The sequence below is a fragment of the Oryctolagus cuniculus genome, chromosome 13 (assembly GCF_964237555.1).
Source record: "Oryctolagus cuniculus chromosome 13, mOryCun1.1, whole genome shotgun sequence".
NCBI classification, from domain to species: Eukaryota; Metazoa; Chordata; class Mammalia; order Lagomorpha; family Leporidae; genus Oryctolagus; species Oryctolagus cuniculus.
The window spans coordinates 6,025,843-6,045,597 of NC_091444.1; the positions used below are offsets into that span (position 1 = coordinate 6,025,843).

Below are 19,755 nucleotides of genomic sequence, written 5' to 3' on the forward strand. Positions count from 1 at the left end.
GGAATGCTGGTAAACTTGTTTCTAATTGCCTGATGTAAGTCAAGAAAGAATCTCTACAAAGTTGTCTCAGAGAAATCTCATTATTTTTCCTTGCATCTACTTAGCGCAATTCTGTCCAAGATTTTTAATAATGCAAAGCAGAGAAACAGGGACAAGGAGTCAGAGAGAGATCTTCCAATTGCTGTTTCACACCTCAAATGCTCTTAATGGCCTCAGTGTAGGTCTCCCATGTGGGAAGCAGGGACCCAACTACTTGAGACATCACATTCTATCTCCTAATGGTCTACATGGGCAGGAATTTGGAAGCAGGAGCCAGAGCCAAGAATTGAATATAAATATTCTGATTGTAATGCAGCAATCTTAACTTCTAGACAAAACGCCACCCTCAAGACATTTTCATTTTCCTCAGCTTATTCTTGCAGACAGAATTGTCTTACCTCTATAGGTTACGCTTTGCTTTAGAGCAAAATACAATCTTCCCTTTTCCATCTGGACTGTGTTTATGGGATTTTAGTCTTGTGGCTCTTCCTGTGGTTGGATAATTCTTTTGACCTTAATATTAGTGTAGGTTAGATTATATTTTTAAACAAAATGGCAAATGCCAAATCTGAGCAGATTCTGTAAGAATACATCGGTGGCCCTGCTACTATAGTTTTGTTTTTACTGACAGAAGACTGGTCTATCCCAACTGGAATCTACATTTCCATTCTGAGTCTTATAGAGACAAAACACGAACCTGGTTCCCTAAAATCCTGTCTCACATGAAGTCAGAGTACTGTCATTACTTGACTTATTGGCAAATAATTTGTGCTCCAGTGAATCCTACCACCACACAGTTAGCTACATTACACATGGAATGTGGAAACATTTCTCGTCTTTGTGTTGTTTATCTACTATATGTGGCTAACTTTGTGAATAAACAGTAGTGATTATGTCCATGGATTCTGGGAGTAGTCCATATGACCCAGGGGAAATTATTTTAAACCTCCTGTGCCTCACTTCTGCATATGTAAAATACTGTACAAATGTTTGTTAATGTCCATTTGACTCTACTATCTTCCTTATTGATCCCTTTCTCTGTCACTCAAGTCTCTACATTAGCTAGATGCCCATTACTTCAGATGTAAAGAGTGCATTGTGTCCTTACAGATATGTACACTCCTTTATGGATCCTTCTCAATCCATTGCTTCATTGTTCCTAGAATAATCTTTTTTTAAGATCATTTATTTGAGAGGTATTGTTACAGATAGAGAGAGGGAGAGACAGAGAGAAAAGTCTTCCACCCACTGGTTCACTCCTCAAATGGCCCCATGGGCTAGAACTGTGTTGATCTGAAGCTAGAAGTCAGGGGTTTCATCTGGGTCTCCCATGTGGGTGCAGAGGACTTCCCCAGGCCATAGCAGAGAGCAGGATCTGAAGAGGAGCAGCCAGGACTAGAACTAGAGCCCATATGGGATGCAGTGCTCAGGCAGAAGCTTAGCCTACTATGCCACAGCGCCTGCCCTTAGAAAAATCTTTCTAAAACACAGTACTGATTATGTTTTACTTTTCCTTAAGATACACAAGGAGTTCAAAAGCTTTTCATTTCAAAGCCCCACATGAAGTTCTGCTATTTGTATGAAGAGGATTACTTTTCAGTATAGTTTGGGATTGTATTCAAATTTACAGCAAGATCAGGATGCAAATCCAGGATTTAGCACTCCAGGGTCAGTAATTTTCATGTTCGTCTCTTTTTGTCATTAAGTATAATGTACCTTGAATAGAACAGCGATAGTTTCTTAATCTGGGAACATAAGATGTTCTGTTTAACAGTAAATTTTGCATATTTACCAAGTATTTTGCCTCTTCCTCTTCAATCAGGTAAATAAATAACTGTTAAGCAAGTCTTTTCTATATAGTTATTTCATTTTCTTTTTTTTTTTTTTTTTTTTTTTTTTTTAAATTTTTGACAGAGTGGACAGTGAGAGAGAGACAGAGAGAGAAAGGTCTTCCTTTGCCGTTGGTTCACCCTCCAATGGCCGCCGCTGCAGCCGGCGCACCGCGCTGATCCGATGGCAGGAGCCAGGAGCCAGGTGCTTTTCCTGGTCTCCCATGGGGTGCAGGGCCCAAGCACCTGGGCCATCCTCCACTGCACTCCCTGGCCACAGCAGAGAGCTGGCCTGGAAGAGGGGCAACCGGGACAGAATCCGGCGCCCCAACCGGGACTAGAACCCGGTGTGCCGGCGCCGCAAGGTGGAGGATTAGCCTATTGAGCCACGGCGCCGGCTTAGTTATTTCATTTTCAACTACAATAATCTATATAAATCCGTGACATCAGATATGCAAAGATAGTAAGCTATAATTAACCCAGGACATGTATTATATCTTTATATTATGTTTAAGCTTAGATGAGATGTATAACTTTTATTTCAATATTATAACAAATTTTTTCCTGTATGCCTTTTTAAAAATATTGTAAATTTTTCTTCTTTCCATTATTTTGGAAGAAGTATACATAGTGAAGTATGTGAATCGATTATCTAATGTTAAATTTTTGTGAGCAAATTGGATCACTCAGCATAATAATATCTGAATTAATGGCTAACAGAAATTATATATTATTTTCCATCCATGACTTTGTGAATATTACCTGAAAACATTGTTTTGAACTTCTACTTGATTATACTAATATTCAAAAAGAGAGAAAGAAGCCATAGAAACCTAAAGGCACATGATTTTACACATTTTTGCAGCAGTAGTTTCTGTAGCTTCCTGCTTTTTAGACAATAGACAGGAAGACCTCACTGAATGACATTTAGATGGATTTACCTCCCACTGCTCATTGTCAGCATCTCATCCAAAAACAGTGGGAAGAAATCTGTCTTCTCTTAATATTCAATTTGTGAACGTTCGTATTTTCATTTCAGCAGTAAAATTCATTGTATGAACTTAGAAAACAGATGCATATCACCAGGCAAAAATAGGCTTACTCATTTTAAGATGCTGTGAGAAGCTGGTATTTTATCAGTAAACAAATCATCCATAACCAAACATAAAATTGTATATCATTACACAAAAACCTGGAAAGTTTAGTTAGTGGGTTACATCAAAGTCTATAATTTAGGGATCTTGAAAAATTAGAAAAACTTTATAACCAAAAAATTACAACAAAAAATTAGAAAAAAAAAGATGATACCAGGTGTTCAGCTTTCTTATCATGGAATTACTCAGAGTTGAAAGACGACAAAGAATCCTAGTCTCAAAGTCCTCTTACTGATGACCTGTCAACAGCATCTCCAGCAGACAGAAACCCAGGGAACTGTGTGATGTCAACTCATTTACATTGATTCACATTTTAATAATTAAAATGCAATTTCTAAGTATCCTAGCATATTTTGATTATCTAAAAATGAGTCTGAGATGAATACCTACTGTTTTGGAGCATTTTCTTCTACCTTTAGAGGTCACTCATATGGAAAGAGAAGTTGGCTTGGATATAAGGAATTCTGATTTTTAGGCTCCTGTTTAACACACGAATTAACCTAGAGTGACCTCATTTTTCTCATGTTTTGGATAATTAGTTCAAGCTTTGATAGTCATGCTACTTCCCACTCTCAATTTCCACATGTGTAGTCATTAACACACAATTTCAGTTCATATTGTAAATATGCTCTTTGAAAAAAGAGTCAATGATTTTTTTTTTTTTTTTGACAGGCAGAGTGGACAGTGAGAGAAAGACAGAGGAAAAGGTCTTCCTTCTGTTGGTTCACTCCCCAAATGGCCCCTACAGCTGGCACTGCGCAGATCTGAAGCCAGGAGCCAGGTGCTTCTTCTGGTCTCCCATGCGGGTGCAGGGCCCAAGGACCTGGGCCATCCTCCACTGCATTCCCAGGCCACAGCAGAGAGCTGGACTGGAAGAGGAGCAACCGGGACAAAATTCGGCACCCGGCCTGGGACTAGAACCTGGTGTGCTGGCGCCGCAGGCGGAGGATTACCCTATTGAGCCGTGGTGCCAGCCTCAATGAATTTCCAAGAATTAAATATAAAATTCCTTATTAAACTAAACACTTTCCTCCACATTTTTCTACATTATACAAAGTTATAGAAATCATATACCTTGTAGTAGCAAGTATTGATTATTTAAAGTCTAATAGGATTTAAGCAATAGATGCAATTAAATTTAAATTGTCATTGGGTATATTTGATTTATTTTATTCCCAGAAAGCATATACCTATGCCAATTTGTATGGCAAAATTATATATTATATACATGTGTATTCACATATTAACAATTTTCTTGCCTTTTTTTCTGTGAAATATAGCTGATGAGCTGTTTTAGTTTCCACACTTCAAGGTTGTCTTTGTAACAAATGTACACGCTGATTAATGAACTTCCCCTTAGCTTATATTGTCATTTCACAATTTAGCATTTAATTTAATTTAATGTTTTACAAATGTGAAAACATCACAACACACCTCAGCTATGTATATAGCCATGTATAATGAAAATATAGGGGCTAGGGCTGGCGCCGCTGCTCACTAGGCTAATTCTCCGCCTTGTGGCGCCAGCACACCGGGTTCTAGTCCCGGTCAGGGTGCCGGATTCTGTCCTGGTTGCCCCTCTTCCAGGCCAGCTCTCTGCTGTGGCCAGGGAGTGCAGTGGAGGATGGCCCAAGTGCTTGGGCCCTCCACCCCATGGGAGACTAGGATAAGTACCTGGCTCCTGCCTTCGGATCAGCGCGGTGCGCAGGCCGCGGCGGCCATTGGAGGGTGAACCAACGGCAAAGGAAGACCTTTCTCTTTGTCTCTCTCTCTGTCTCTCTGTCTCTCTTTGTCTCTCACTCTGCCTGTCAAAAAAAAAAAAAAAATAGGGGCTGGCACTGTAGTGTAATGAGTACAGCCACTGCCTGCAGTGCCAGCATCCCATATGGACGCCAGTTCAAGTCCTGGCTGCTCCATTTCCAATCTCGCTCTCTGCTCTGGCCCGGCAAAGCTGTGGAATATGCCCAAAGTGCTTGGGCTCCTGCACCCTTAGTAATGTCATGTATCTTTTAAATATATGCCACTTAAAATGCTATTTGATAACCCAGTAATTTTCACGTGTATATTCTAAAGTACATGTTTTAAAATTCTGACAATCTACTAACTTCCTGCAATGTTTCTTTTTGCATATTTCATTATCCTATTACATTTTGCATTGTAAGATTCTTATCTCCTATATGAACTCTAGTTAATCATAATTTTTATATTATGTTTTATGTGAAAATACTGTTAAGAAATCATTACAAGTTTTTGCAATAGCTAAAATTTTAAATGCCAATTATGTTTTTTAATTTTTTTTAATTTTTTATTTTTTGACAGGGAGAGTGGACAGTGAGAGAGACAGAGAGAAAGGTCTTCCTTTGCCGTTGGTTCACCCTCCAATGGCCGCCGCGGCCGGCGCGCTGTGGCCGGCGCACCGCGCTGATCTGATGGCAGGAGCCAGGTACTTCTCCTGGTCTCCCATGGGGTGCAGGGCCCAAGCACTTGGGCCATCCTCCACTGCACTCCCTGGCCACAGCAGAGAGCTGGCCTGGAAGAGGGGCAACCAGGACAGAATCCAGCGCCCCGACCAGGACTAGAACCTGGTGTGCCGGTGCCACAAGGCGGAGAGGATTAGCCTAGTGAGCCACGGCACTGGTCACCAATTATGTTTTGTTTAAAAGTTTTAGAAAATATGGCTTGCATTTAAGTATATTTAAATATATTTCCCAAAAGCACATGTTTGTTGATATTGGAATAAACTTTGTGAAGGAAAAGAACTCCTTGGTGTGTTTATGTAAATACCAAAATTTTTAGGGGGCTTTTTATATTTTCCATACTCTGTTATAGTTAGAAAATTTTAATGTTAATGAGTTTAGTACCTATCAATGTGACGTAATCCATTAATTTTGCAGTGTATAAAATATTTTTTAATTGTAAACTGCACTTTTGAGCTTTATATCATGTTCAAACCTGCTATACCCTGGTACTTAGTTTAGGTTTTCTTATTCAAAGACATAGTCAAAGTTACTCTATGGTTTGCACTGTGCATTTAATGTTTGTGCACATAAGTACACATTTACAACCACACTTCCATTTCAGCTTATTTATATTATGTTATGTTTGGAACTGGCAGGAAAAAAGTTTTCTAGAGGTCTGTTACACAACAATGGAAACCCAGTTAAATCACTGAACTATGCCCTTGAAATTTTAAGATAAATTTGATTTTTGGTTTTATTTATTCATAAACTGTATTTATTTGAGAGAGATGTAGAGTCAGGGAATAGCAATTAGACAGACAGACAGAAATCTCCCATCCCCTGATTTACAATCCAAATGCTCACAACAACCAGGGTGGATACCCATTTGGATGGTGGGAATCCAACTACTTGAGAGATCCCTACTGTCTTCCAGGATGCACAATTAGCAGGAAGCTAGAATCTGCTCAGAGCCAGGACTTGAAGCCAGCACTGCTCCATGGGATATGGCCTCAAAGTGATGTCTTAACCACTGCAACAAGCACCTACCCCCAGACACTAATTTTCTTAAGAGGTTTTTTATTTATATATTTTAAAGGCAGAATGATAGAGAGGGAGGAAGAGAGGAAGGGAGGGAGGGAACAAGACAGAGCAAGATCTTCTATTCACTGGTCCACTCCATATTTAAAATTTCTTTTTGATGCCAACATCCAAAATCATATCTTCAACTTTACTTGTTTTTTAAGATAGAGAAATATGCAGTATATTAAAATTTTTTATATTTATTGTACTGTGTAATAGAAATTCAGAGTGTTTTGCTTCTATACAGCTATAGCCTAGAACCTATTAATCAACATTTCCCCATCACTCCCTCCCTCTTTCCTGCTCAGCCTCTGGTAACCACCATTATATCCATGCATTTCTATGTACATATACATGTGTGTGTATGTGTATGCATTTTAGGGTTCGTTTATTTTTGCCTTTTCAACAGGTAGAGAAACAGTGAGATCATCCATCTGCTGGTTCATTTCAAATGCCAGCAACAGCCAGGGCAGGACCACACTGAAGCCAGGAGCCTGGAACCCCATCCAGGTCTACCAGCTGTCTAACAGAGGACTAAGCACTTGGGCCATCACCTGCTGCCTCTCAGCATATATTAGTGTGAAGCTAGATCAGAAGCAAAGGACGTGGGACTCACAGGAGCCTTGCCATGTGGCATGCAGGTGTCCTGAGAGGATGCTTAACCTGCAGAACCACAATGCCCACTACAAGTGCCATTGTATTATTTGCTTCTATGAAGAAAAACTTTTTTAAACGCCATACATGAGCAAAATCATGTGATGCTTGTTTTCTGTTCTTGGCTTATTTCACTGAACATAATGACCTCCAGTTCCATCTATGTTGCAAATGACAAGACTGCATCCTTTTAATAATTTCTAGTCCTTAACAAAGGAAATTACAAAGATTTGAAAACATAGATCTATACACAGACACATGCATGCACATAAATGATATGAACGTCCATACCAGGACACGCATGCACCTGTCCACATATGTGTATGCTTAGATACAATACACATGCATACACACATACATACTTGCACATGTGCAGACACACATATTCACACATACATATATGCACATTCATACATATGTACACACATATATCATTCTTGTTGGAAAACAATCACTTTCGCCAGCTGAATTATTAGAGTAAAACATGTACAAAACCGTCCCCCTAAAAAACTATACTCTGCCAGGAAGCAAATGTGCTCTTCTGGACTATGCAGTTGATAAATTTCTGAAAGACACACATATTGGAAAAATTGAGTGAAGCATTAACTCACTAGTACTTCTAGTTGGTATAAATACAAACATTTCAAATTCAAGTGATAATTCTGTATTACTTCATTTAAATTCCTCTATTCAAAGACATACAATACTGAGGTTTTGACAAAATAGAAACGCATATCTGTCACATGGTATCCAGGAAATGCACAATGGTCAAAAGAACTTCATTTTTGAGACCATTAAGTGAAACATTTTAATTTCATTTGGTGTCTCTACCACCACGTCCAAAACTACTGTGCTCTGCAGGAACAAACCTGGTTACATACCTTGTCTGTGAAGCAGGAGGAAGAAGGGGAGAAGATCACAAGACCGATGTTTGAAGGCCAGGATCAGGCAAAGACAATTACTATTTCCACTCAGATTGCAGTGTTACAAACTGTTACCTAACCATGGCTACCTGAAAGTAACAATATCCGATACTTAGTTACATAACCATGGCTTCCTGAAAGTAACAATATCCGATGAGTTATCCAGCTGGCTGACTATGATAAATTTGTTATTACTTAATACCAACAGTAATTTCTAGATATTCTGAAAGTTACCACATATTAAAACCTTTTCTGGCCACAGCTCTTAAATCTATTACATATTCTTCAATAGGATGGGAAATGGAAGCAAAAGATGTCTAGTTTGCGGGGCCAGTACTGTAGCGCAGCATTTAAAGCTGATGCCTGCAGTGCTAGCATCCCCTGTGGGTACCAGTTCTTTTCCCAGCTGCTCCACTTCCTATCCAGCTCCCTGCTAATATGCCTAGGAAAGCCTGGCCCAGCCCCAGTCATTGTAGCCATTTGGGGAGTGAACCATCAATGTAAGATTTTTCTCTCTCCCTTGCTTCCCCTCTGTTTTTGTTACTCTGACTTTCAAATAAATAAATAAATCATAAAAAAGTTTACTTTTGTGTAAAAATTTTTGAAATATATGTGTAGCTTTTTCATAATACATATTGTCTATGGCCTTTCAGAGAGCCCTCATGTTTGGTGTGGTCTATGACTGTCTTAAATTTGCTTTATTCAATAGTAATTAGATTAATAATCAGCTTAGTAATCTGAAAACTCTTATTTTGATCTATGCAGCTTCATTGAACTTTTTAACAAGATATCTACTTCCACCATTAAGACTTGTAAGCTGGCATTCTGATTACTTTCAGTAGTTTTCTAAGGAATTAATTGTAACAGTTTTTTCAATGGCATAGCAAGTGCCATAATTTTTTCAGAATGCAATTATGATTTCCTTACTGTACAATGTTCAAATGGTGACCCACCAGCACACACTGTAGGTGTCCTTACGGAACTACTCCATTCAACATTTGACAAATATTTAATATATAACCCAGATGAAAGGGTATTCAGCTATAACAAAGATACCCAACTAGAGGGTTCTCAAAATAATAGAAATTGGTTTGTCTTCACATCATTGTCCCATGATAGCTGGGTGGTGGTTGTGGTTATATTTTGGCTGAATCTAAGGCAAAAAGAGGACTCTGTAAAAATTCAGCCTTCCCCATGCAAAGAGATCACTTCTATCTCTCTCTCTGCTGAAGTTTAAACCATTTTCCAGACATTGAGAACGCACAGAGATGGGACAAGTAATGCACATGGTGGCACATTCAAACAAATTGATACAAAGCAAAGAAGTTAAAATGAGTTACTGAGAACTCAGTAGCAGTGAAACTGAAAGACACAATGTCACGCCAGCTCACATATTAAATTTACCCTTACTGAAATTTTTATCCCATGGTTTCCTTTTGCCTGGTGCACACAAATGTATATGTGTATGTGTGTATGTGTGTATGTGTGTGTAATCTCACCTAGTTATTCATTGTTGGAGCAGTGGTCTATCAAAATCTCACTGTCGGGGCCAGCACTGTGGCCTAGCGGGTAAGACAGCCATCTGCAGTGCCAGCATCACATATGGGTACTGGCATTGTGACATAGCAGTTTAAGCTGCCGCCTGTGATGCTGTCATTCCGTATGGGCACTCATTTATATCCCAGCTGCTCCACTTTTGATCCGGCTCCCTACTAATGTCATTGGGCCCCTGCACCCATGTGTGAGACAGGAGAGCGCTCCTGCTCCTGGCTCCTGGCTCTGATCTGCCCAGCTTTGGCTGTGTGGACATTCAGGAAGTTATCCAGTGGATGAAAAACACCTCTCTCTCTCTCTCTCTCTCTCTCTTTCTCTCTTTCTCTCTTTCTCTCTCGCTGTAATTTGGTCTCTCAAATAAATAAATACTTCTTTTAAAAAAGAAAAATACCATCTGTAATAGAAAATTAGTAACCAGCAGATTAAAATACTACATAATGTGGTAATCAAGTAATTACTCTAAAAAAACAAACAAATCAAAAACACTTGCATTATTATTTCTAAAAACAGTCCAATAGAGGCACCAAAAACACTTAAGTATACAAGTAATTTTCATGAACATACCCAAAGAATATTCTCTTCTAAATCCACTAAGAACGAAAACCCCATTGAGTTGTACTCAGTCAATTTTTCTAGTTAGTAAAAAAAAAAAATGAAAATGAATGTTCAGCCGGCGCCGCGGCTCACTAGGCTAATCCTCCGCCTAGCGGCGCCGGCACACCGGGTTCTAGTCCCGGTTGGGGCGCCGGATTCTGTCCCGGTTGCCCCTCTTCCAGCCCAGCTCTCTGCTGTGGCCAGGGAGTGCAGTGGAGGATGGCCCAAGTGCTTGGGCCCTACACCCCATGGGAGACCAGGAGAAGCACCTGGCTCCTGCCATCGGATCAGCACGGTGCGCCGGCCGCAGCGCGCGGGCCGCGGTGGCCATTGGAGGGTGAACCAACAGCAGAGGAAGACCTTTCTCTCTCTCTCTCTCTCTCTCTCTCACTGTCCACTCTGCCTGTCAAAAAATAAAAAAGAAAAAAAAAAGAAAATGAATGTTCAACTTTTACCTAAAATTCTAGTATGCTTATGAGAATGAGACACGCACCTCTGAAAAAATAAAGGAAAAGCAACTGCAATATAATGATAGTAGTTGTTTCTATTGGAAAACATTTCTTAAGTACCTTAGTAGAAAGTGATATGAAAATTCAAAAATAATATGAGTATCAAATTGTGATTTCCAGGCCAGATAAAAGTGAACAAGGAGACATGTTTATTGTGTGATTTTCAGTTAGCAAAATCTATACGTTGGGGAGTATGTATTTGGGTCAAAAATGTAGGCTAATTTTGTGAGAACTCATATAGAAAATTTTTTGAGGATTTATTTATTTATAGGTCACAAGTACACAGAGAGAGGGAGGGACAGAGAGAGATCTTCCAACAACAATAGCCAGCACAGGGCCAGGCTGATTCCAGGAGCCAGGAGCTGAATCCAGCTATCCCTCTTGGGTGACAGGGGCCATTAACAGTGAGCTGGATTGGATGTGGAGCTGCTAGGACATGAACTGGTGCCCATAGGGGTGCTAGTATCGCAGTTGGTGGCTTTACCTACCATACTAGAATGCCGGCTCATATAGAGCATTAAAATAATATTAATCAAAGTGGCAACACCATTGATGTGTGCTCTGCAGTCAGGGGAAGGTTAGGGCACCTTGCAGCAGAGGAGAGAAATGGCTGCAGCTGTCAGAGAGAGTGGGCAACTGAATGATTTAAGGCTGTGAAAGGGAAATATTGTATTTCCATGAGAAAAAAGTTATGAAAAAGATAGTAAAATCTAATAATTCAGCAAATGATGCTAGAGAATGTAAGCATAGCCATGTATAATCTTGGAAAGGTATACAATAGACTTGAATAGAAAGTGAATGGTGATTAAATTAAGTGTGTGTCTATCGAGTTGCTGTTTTGTGCCAAACATTTTACAAGGTTCAGAGTTTGATTGATGAATGAAAGAATCCATACTCCCACAGGGATGGAAATCTAAACCATGCACTGAGGATGTCAATTGTCAATTACGGAACAGCAGGATAAATTCTGTGCCAAATCAGGAGGCAGTTGCTAAGGAACCAAGGAAGTGCATGCTTCTGTCAGTAGGCTAAGGTATGTGTGGGGATGATTATACTCAAACACTAGTTATATTTCTCATTAATTTAGTGCGCCATAATTTATTTTCTAAATTCTATTTTAACAATATTGACATCTGGATATTATTGAATTTTAAGAGATAACAGTATTTTTGTAGTATATAGTAAAGTGCTCAGAATATCTCAAGGCTGTTAATGATGGATAGAGGGGATTGAAGAAAATAAAGAGAATATTTACTACAGTCCATAGGATCTGAAATATAGCCAAATGGGGATGGTGTATTTATTCCTTCTCTCTACTACCATAAATTGGCAATATTTAGAAGTTTATTTACCTATGTATTCATATACCCTGTTTTTACCTATACATTCACTCTATGCATTCAACTCTATCTTTGTATATCTCAGTTTCCAAAATAAATTTTGAGTTTACAAAGGTTAAGGTTAAATATTTGTGTTACAAAGTTATGTTGGTTTGCAAATGTGCAGTATCATGAATCCACCACAACGTATCATACAGGCTACATTTTTCAACTCCCTCCCATGTTTTACCTACTTCATTCTACACTCCCTCTTCTGGGAGTCATTGATTATGTTATCAAAACTAAGATTTTGTGCAAATGTCTAATAATTTGAGTCAATATGTTGCCTTTCACATGGATCTTCCACCTGGTGTTACTTGTTTTTTTAATATTCATCCGTTTATTTTCATAAATAGCTCATAGTTTCCCCATTTTATTTTTTTTTATTTTGCAAATAGTATTCAATGGTTTTAGTATATTCACAAATATGTACAACTATACTGCTGGTGGTTTAGAACACATGTATCATCTATAAAATAAATCACAGAACCCTTAGCTATCATCCCAGTATTTGACTGTTCCCTCCTCAATCTAAGGATAAATAATTGGCTTTCCATATGTGTGGACCCATGTTATGGATACTTCTTATGAAATGAAAATACATTGTACTCTCTGTTATCACTGACTTATCCCTTTGAGCATAATGCATTTAGATTCATGCAAGTTTCACTGCTTCATCCCCTTTGTGGATAAAACATATTTCAGCATATGAATATCTAACTTTTTCAAAGTCATGTATTAGCTGAATGATTTTAATTTTTTCAATTTTTTCATTATTAAGGATAATGATGCAATAAGCCTTCTAAGATTATGAGAAATTATGGAGTTATATGATACTTCTATGTTTAAGCTCTTGAAGAATTCTCAACTATTTCAAGTGACTGTATCACCTGACAGCCCCACCAGCAGGTTGTGAGGGCCATGATTCTGCCATATCCTCAGGTATATTTTCTACAATCTGATGTTTTGATTTCAGTGAGTGTGAACTGGTGTCACATGTGGTTTTATTTGCATTTGTCTGAAGATTAATGCTCTCATTGATCTTTTTATATGCTCACTCATCTTTTTAAAAATGATTTATTTATGTATTTACTTGAAAGGCAGAATTATAGAGAGGCAGAGGCAGAGAGAGAGAGAGAGAGAGAGAGAGAGATCTTCCATCCACTAGTTTACTCCCTAATTGGCCACAATGGCCGGGGCTGCGCCAATCCAAAGCCAAGAGCTTCTTCCAGGTCTCCCACATGGGTTCAGGGGCCCAAGCACTTTGGCCATCTTCTACTGCTTTCTTAGGCCATAGCAGAGAGCTGAATCAGAAGTTGAACAGCCAACTCGAGCCAGCCCCCGTATGGGATGCCAGCACTGCAGGTGGCGGGTTTACCTGCTATGTCTGCTCCACTCACTCATTTTTTTTATATCTTCCTTGAAGAAATGCCAATTAACATACTTTTATGCATCTACATTATTGATCGTAGATATGGTTATAAATATGCTCTATTTTTCTATTGGTTGTCTTTTCAAGTTTTCGATGTCCTTGTTTTAAATTTATTTATATAAAGGGAATAGATTGTATGTGTTTTCTATGCAGTTTTAAGAACATAATGATGCTTCCCTCCAGTATTTTGTTTTGAAAGTCAGGAGCTATTCTTATTTATGGCTGAGTAGTGTTCCATTGAGAGCATATACAACATTTTACTTATCTCGTCATCAGTTGACGGACATCAGGGTTCATTCCACATCATAGCTGTTGTGAATTGAGCTGCTGCAAACATGAAGGTAAAGAGAACTCTGCCATATGCCGAGTTCATTCTCTGGGTAAACGCCCAAGAGTTGGATGGCTGGGTCATACGGCAGATCTATTTTCAGATTTTGAGGAGTCTTTCTGTTGTCCTGCATAATGGTTTTACTAGTTTGCTTTCTCACTAATAGTGTACTAGGATATCATTTCTCCACTACCTCACTGACATTTTCTATTTTTTTTTGATTTTTTGATTATAGTCATTTTATATGGGGGTAATATGAAACCTCACTGTGGCTTATATTTGCGTTTCCGTGTGATCCTGGCGTCTTTTCTATGTCTTTTGGTCATCTGCATTAAATGCTTTTTTTTTTAAACTTTTATTTAATGAATATAAATTTCCAAGGTACAGCTTATGGATTACAATGGCTTCCCCCCCATAACGTCCCTCCCACCCGCAACCCTCCCCTTTCCCACTCCCTCTCCCCTTCCATTCACATCAAGATTCATTTTTCGATTCTCTTTATATACAGAAGATCAGTTTAGCATACATTAAGTAAACATTTCAACAGTTTGCTCCCACACAGAAACATAAAGTGAAAAATACTGCTTGAGTACTAGTTATAGCATTAAATCTCAATGTACAGCACGCTAAGGACAAAGATCTGACATGAGGAGTAAGTGCACAGTGACTCCTATTGTTGACTTAACAAATTGACACTCTTGTTTATGGCCTCAGTAATCACCCTAGGCTCTTGTTATGAGCTGTCAAGGCTATGGAAGTCCCCTGAGTTCACTGACTCTGATCATTTTTAGACAAGGCCATGGCCAAAGTGGAAGTTCTCTCCTCCCTTCAGACAAAGGTACCTCCTTCTTTGATGACCCGTTCTTTCCACTGGGATCTCACTCGTGGAGATCTTTCATTTAGGTGTTTTTTATTTGTTGTTGTTGTTTTGTTTTTTTCTTTTTTTTTTTTTCCCCAGAGTGTCTTGGCTTTCCATGCCTGAAATACTCTCATGGCCTTTTCAGCTGGATCCGCATGCCTTAAGGGCTGATTCTGAGTCCAGAGTGCTGTTTAGGACATCTGCCATTCTATGGGTCTGCTGTGTATCTCACTTCCCATGTTGGATCATTCTCTCCCTTTTTTAGTCTATCAGCTAGTATTTGTAGACACTTGTCTTATTTATGTGATCCCTTTGGTTCTTAGTCCTATCATTATGATCAATTGTGAACAGAAATTGATCACTGGGACTAGTGAGATGGCATTGGTACATGCCACCTTGATGGGATTGAATTGGAATCCCCTGGTATGTTTCTAACTCTACCATTTGAGGTAAGTCAGCTTGAGCATGTCCCAAATTGTACATCTCCTCCCTCTCTTATTCCCACTCTTACATTTGACAGCGATCACTTTTCAGTTAAGCTTCAGCACTTAAGAAGAATTGTGTATTGATTACAGTATTCAACCAAAATTATTAAGTAGAACAAAAAAAAAATACTAAGAGGGATAACGTATCAAGTTGCTCATCAACAGTCAGGGCGAGGGCTGATCAAGTCACCGTTTCTCACAGTGTTCATTTCACTTTAATAGGTTTCCTTTTTGGTGCTCAGTGCTTTGAAAAATGCCTGCTCTCCCCATTAATCCTCCAACATAGTTCTGGAAGTTTTAGCCAGAGCCATTAGACAAGAAAAATAAATAAAAGCAACTTAAATGGGAAAGGAGAAAGTAAAATTATTCCTCACTGCAGATGAAATGATCCTATACATAAGGGAACTGAAAGACTGTGCTAAGAAAATACTAGAACTCTTAAGAGAGTTTGGTAAAGTGGCAGATATAAAATGACATACCAAAATCAAAAGCCTTTGTGTACGCGAACAATGCCATAGCTGAGAAAGAACTTCCACTATCAGTATGAATCCCAAAAGCTATAAAAGTTTAATTACATTGGGTTAAATGTAATTAAGGATGTGAAAGATCTCCCCAGTAAAAATTGCAAAACATTAAGGAATAAAACAGAAGACACTCAATCTTTTTTAAAAGATCCATGTTTCTCGATTGGAAGTATTAATATCATCAAAATGTCCATACTATCCAAAGCAATTTGCAATTTCAATGAGCTCACAATCAAAAGTCCAAGGACATTCTTCTCAGAAATAGAGAAAATGACCTTAAAATCCGTATGGAAATACGAGACCCCAAATAGCTAAAGCAAATCTTAAACAATATAAGCAAAGCCAGAAACATCACAATATCAGTTTTCAAGACATGTATCAGGCAGTTATAATCAAAACTTTCTGGTGTTTTTACAAATACAGGCATGTGGACCAATGGAACAGAATAGAAATTAATTTGTGCATATGCAACAACTAATCTTTGACAAATGAGCTAAAATCTCCCCCTGGAGAAAGGACCAGCTCTTCAAGAAGTGATACTGGGCAAATTGGATCTATACTTCCAGAAGTATGACACAAGACCCCTACCTTATACACTATTAAAATAAAAACTCACCGCTATTCGAGAATCTAAACATCAGGCCTAAAACTACCAAACTGCTGGAAGAAAACAAGGAAAATGCCTCAGTCATTGGTCTAGACTAAAACTTCTGGGATAAGGCCCTAGGAGCAGAGGCCATAAAGGCAAAAGCAGACAAATGAGATTACATCAAGCCAAGAAGCTTCTGCATGGCAAAGGACACCCTCAACAAAGAGACGACCAACAAAACAGGAGAAAATATGTGCAATGTATACAACTGATAAAATAGATTAATACCCAGAATAAATAAGGAGCTCAAGAAATTCCACAGGAACAAAATGATCCCGTTAAGAAATGGTGCTTTTTGAGGCACAAAACACTCAAATTTGATGATGTTCAATTTAATATTTTGTCACTCATGTGCAGAGAGATGTTTCATGAAGTTTCATTATTTGGAAAGTACAAACTCTTAAATATTGCTATAATTTGAATGAAATGTGGCTCCCACATCCAAAAGTTTAATCGTCAGTAATGTTGATGATATGAGGGTGGACGCATAATCCAATTACAGTGTCTAGAAAGTGTTTCTCCTGGGAGGTGCTTGAGTCTTGGGAGATGTTGTTGGACATCAGTTCTCACAAAGGGATAGATTAGAACAGCCGGAGACGGGTGGCATTGTGATAGAGTAGATCAAGCCTCTGCCCGTGGTGCCAGCATCCCAAGTGGGCACAGGTTCAAGATCTAGCTGCTCCACATCTGACCCAGCTCCCTGTTAGTGGCCTGGGAAAGAAGTGGAGGTTGGCCCAGGTACTTGAGCCCCGGCACTCACACGGCTCCTGGCTGCTGGAAGCTGGCTGTTGGCTCTCAGATTGGCCCAACACCCTGGCAGTTTCTGTCTTCAGGGAGTAAATTAGTGGGTGGAGGACCTCTCTTTGTCGCTCCCTCTCTCTCTCTCTGTAATTCTGCTTCTCAAAAATAAACAAATAAATCTTTAAAAAATTAAAAAGCCCAGATATACACTCAGCCTCCCCCTCCTCTTTTGCCTCACCGTCTGCTTCCTGGGTCTTCCTGTGAGATCGCTCATCCATGTGCATTCTGTGATGGCATCCACTAGTATCATCTGACAGCACTGTCATCCTGTAAGCTGTGAGCCTAAAAAATCTCTTTCCTTCTTTCCTTCAAAAACAGGTTCTGGGGCCGGCACCATGGCGCACTAGGTTAATCCTCTGCCTGCAGCGCCAGCATCCCATATGGGCTCTAGTTCTGGTCCTGGTTGCTCCTCTTCCAGTCCAGCTCTCTGCTGTGGCCTGGGAAGGCAATAGAAGATGGCTAACTGATGGAGTAAATAAAGGGGAGAGTGATCCAACATGGGAAGTGAGATACTCAGCAGACTCATAGAATGGAAGATGTCCTAAATAGCACTCTGGCCTCAGAATCAGCCCTAAAGGCATTCGGAGCTGGCTGAAAAGCTCATGAGAGTATTTCCGGCATGGAAAGCCAAGACACTCTGGCAAAAGATCTCTGTGAGTGAGATCCCAGTGGAAAGAACAGGTCTTCAAAGAAGGAGGTACCTTTCTCTGAAGGGAGGAGAGAACCTCCACTTTGACTATGACCTTGTCTAAACAAGATAAGAGTCGGAGAACTCAGAGGGCTTCCATAGCCTTGGAAACTCATGACTGGAGCATAGGGAGATTACTGATGCCATAGACAGGAGTGTCAATTGGTAAAGTCAACAACAGGAGTCACTGTGCACTTACTCCTCATGTAGGATCTCTATCCTTAATGTGCTGTACATTGAGATTTAATGCTATAACGAGTACTCAAACAATATATTTCACTTTGTGTTTCTATGGGGGTGCAAACTGTTGAAATCCTTACTTAATGCATACTAAACTGATCCTCTGTAAAAAAAAAAAAAAAAGAAATTATCAATTCCCAACTTGACTCTCACTGGGATTAAACATGAAAATAGGTCTGCTCTGATTTCATCATCATTTAAAAAAATCATCTATTATTTTTCACTTTATGTTTCTGTGTGGGAGCAAACTGTTGAAATCCATACTTAATGTATACTAAGCTGATCTTCTGTATATTAAGATAATCGAAAATGAATCTTGATGTGAATGGAAGGGGAGAGGGAGTGGGAAAGGGGAGGGTTGTGGGTGGGAAGGACGGTATGGGGGGGAAGTCATTGTAATCCATAAGTCGTACTTTGGAAATTTATATTCATTAAATAAAAGTTAAAAAAAAAAGAAGATGGCCCAAGTGCTTGGGCCCCTGCACCCACATGGGAGACCAGTAAGAAGCACCTGGCTCCTGGCTTCGGATCAGCTCAGCTCCGGCCGTGGCAGCCATTGGAGAATGAACCAATGGAAGGAAGACCTTTCTCTCTGTCTCTCTCTCTCTCTCTCAGTCTGTAACTCTACCTGTCAAATACATAAATAAAATCTTAAAAAAAAAAACAGGTTCTCTCAGATTATTTTGTAGCAAAGAAAGCTAATATAACTATTTTAGAATAAATCCATTTTAGAAGTATAGAAAATTATGCTTTTATCTTAGATTAATTGCCAAGGAAAACTGTTAATTTTGAGAATTTATTATCTTATTGAATCTTACCAGTTTCCCAATTCCTGATTGAACCCTTAAGGACAGTCAGTATCACCTAAATTGATAAATTATAAACAGAAGAGCAAGCTGCTCTTTAACTTCAAGGCTCATTTACTATAAATGATCACTACGAAAGCAAACAATAAACAATTAAAAAGAGATCCTGTCCATATAATATATATCAAGTATTTTAATTGTCTTCATTAGGGATGCATGAAAAAGCCTAAATGTCTTTTGGTTGCAGAAAGTAATGATCCAAGACAAAAATATATCAACATGGGAGAAAAGTAGGACCTAAAACTATTTCTGAGTTGTCACCTGGAATTAGAAGCACCTCTCCATGACATAATTGTCAAACCTTTGTTCAGTTATTAAGTGTACAGATGATTAAGGTACAGTGTGGTCAATGGAATCCAATTAACTGTGTAGATGATTTTCAGAAGTAAGATACGGCTTTACATGTGTTGTAAACCATTTAAAATACCTCACAGCAAAGAAATTCTTATAGGTTAGTTTATGTAAAATGAAACTGCAGACAGTAGGCATCATAATATAAAATCTATGCAGCAATACCACATGTTAGCACACCAGGTGGTGCTGGATCCCTTACCCTAGCCACTACTGACATTTGCAGCTGGGTGAGCTTTGTTGTGAGGAGTCATCCTGTGCAGCATAGGATGTTTGCTGCCACCCACAGCCTCCACCTATTAGATGCCAGCAGGTATCCATTTGAGATGGTGCAAAAATATATCCAGCTATTATAAAT

At 39.1% G+C, this 19,755-nt stretch overlaps 1 long non-coding RNA gene across 1 annotated transcript in view; it reads right to left on the reverse strand.

Annotated features, from left to right (window-relative positions):
- The window catches only part of LOC127483503 (uncharacterized), a 30,326-nt gene extending 20,610 nt beyond the window's left edge, over window positions 1-9,716 (reverse strand). Inside the window, exons 1-2 of the long non-coding RNA XR_007909822.2 lie at window positions 9,638-9,716; window positions 8,097-8,227 (exon numbers count right to left, since the gene is read on the reverse strand). This is a non-coding gene — a long non-coding RNA (uncharacterized lncRNA). The remainder of the gene's footprint in view (window positions 1-8,096; window positions 8,228-9,637) is intronic.
- Window positions 9,717-19,755: the final 10,039 nt, after the last annotated feature.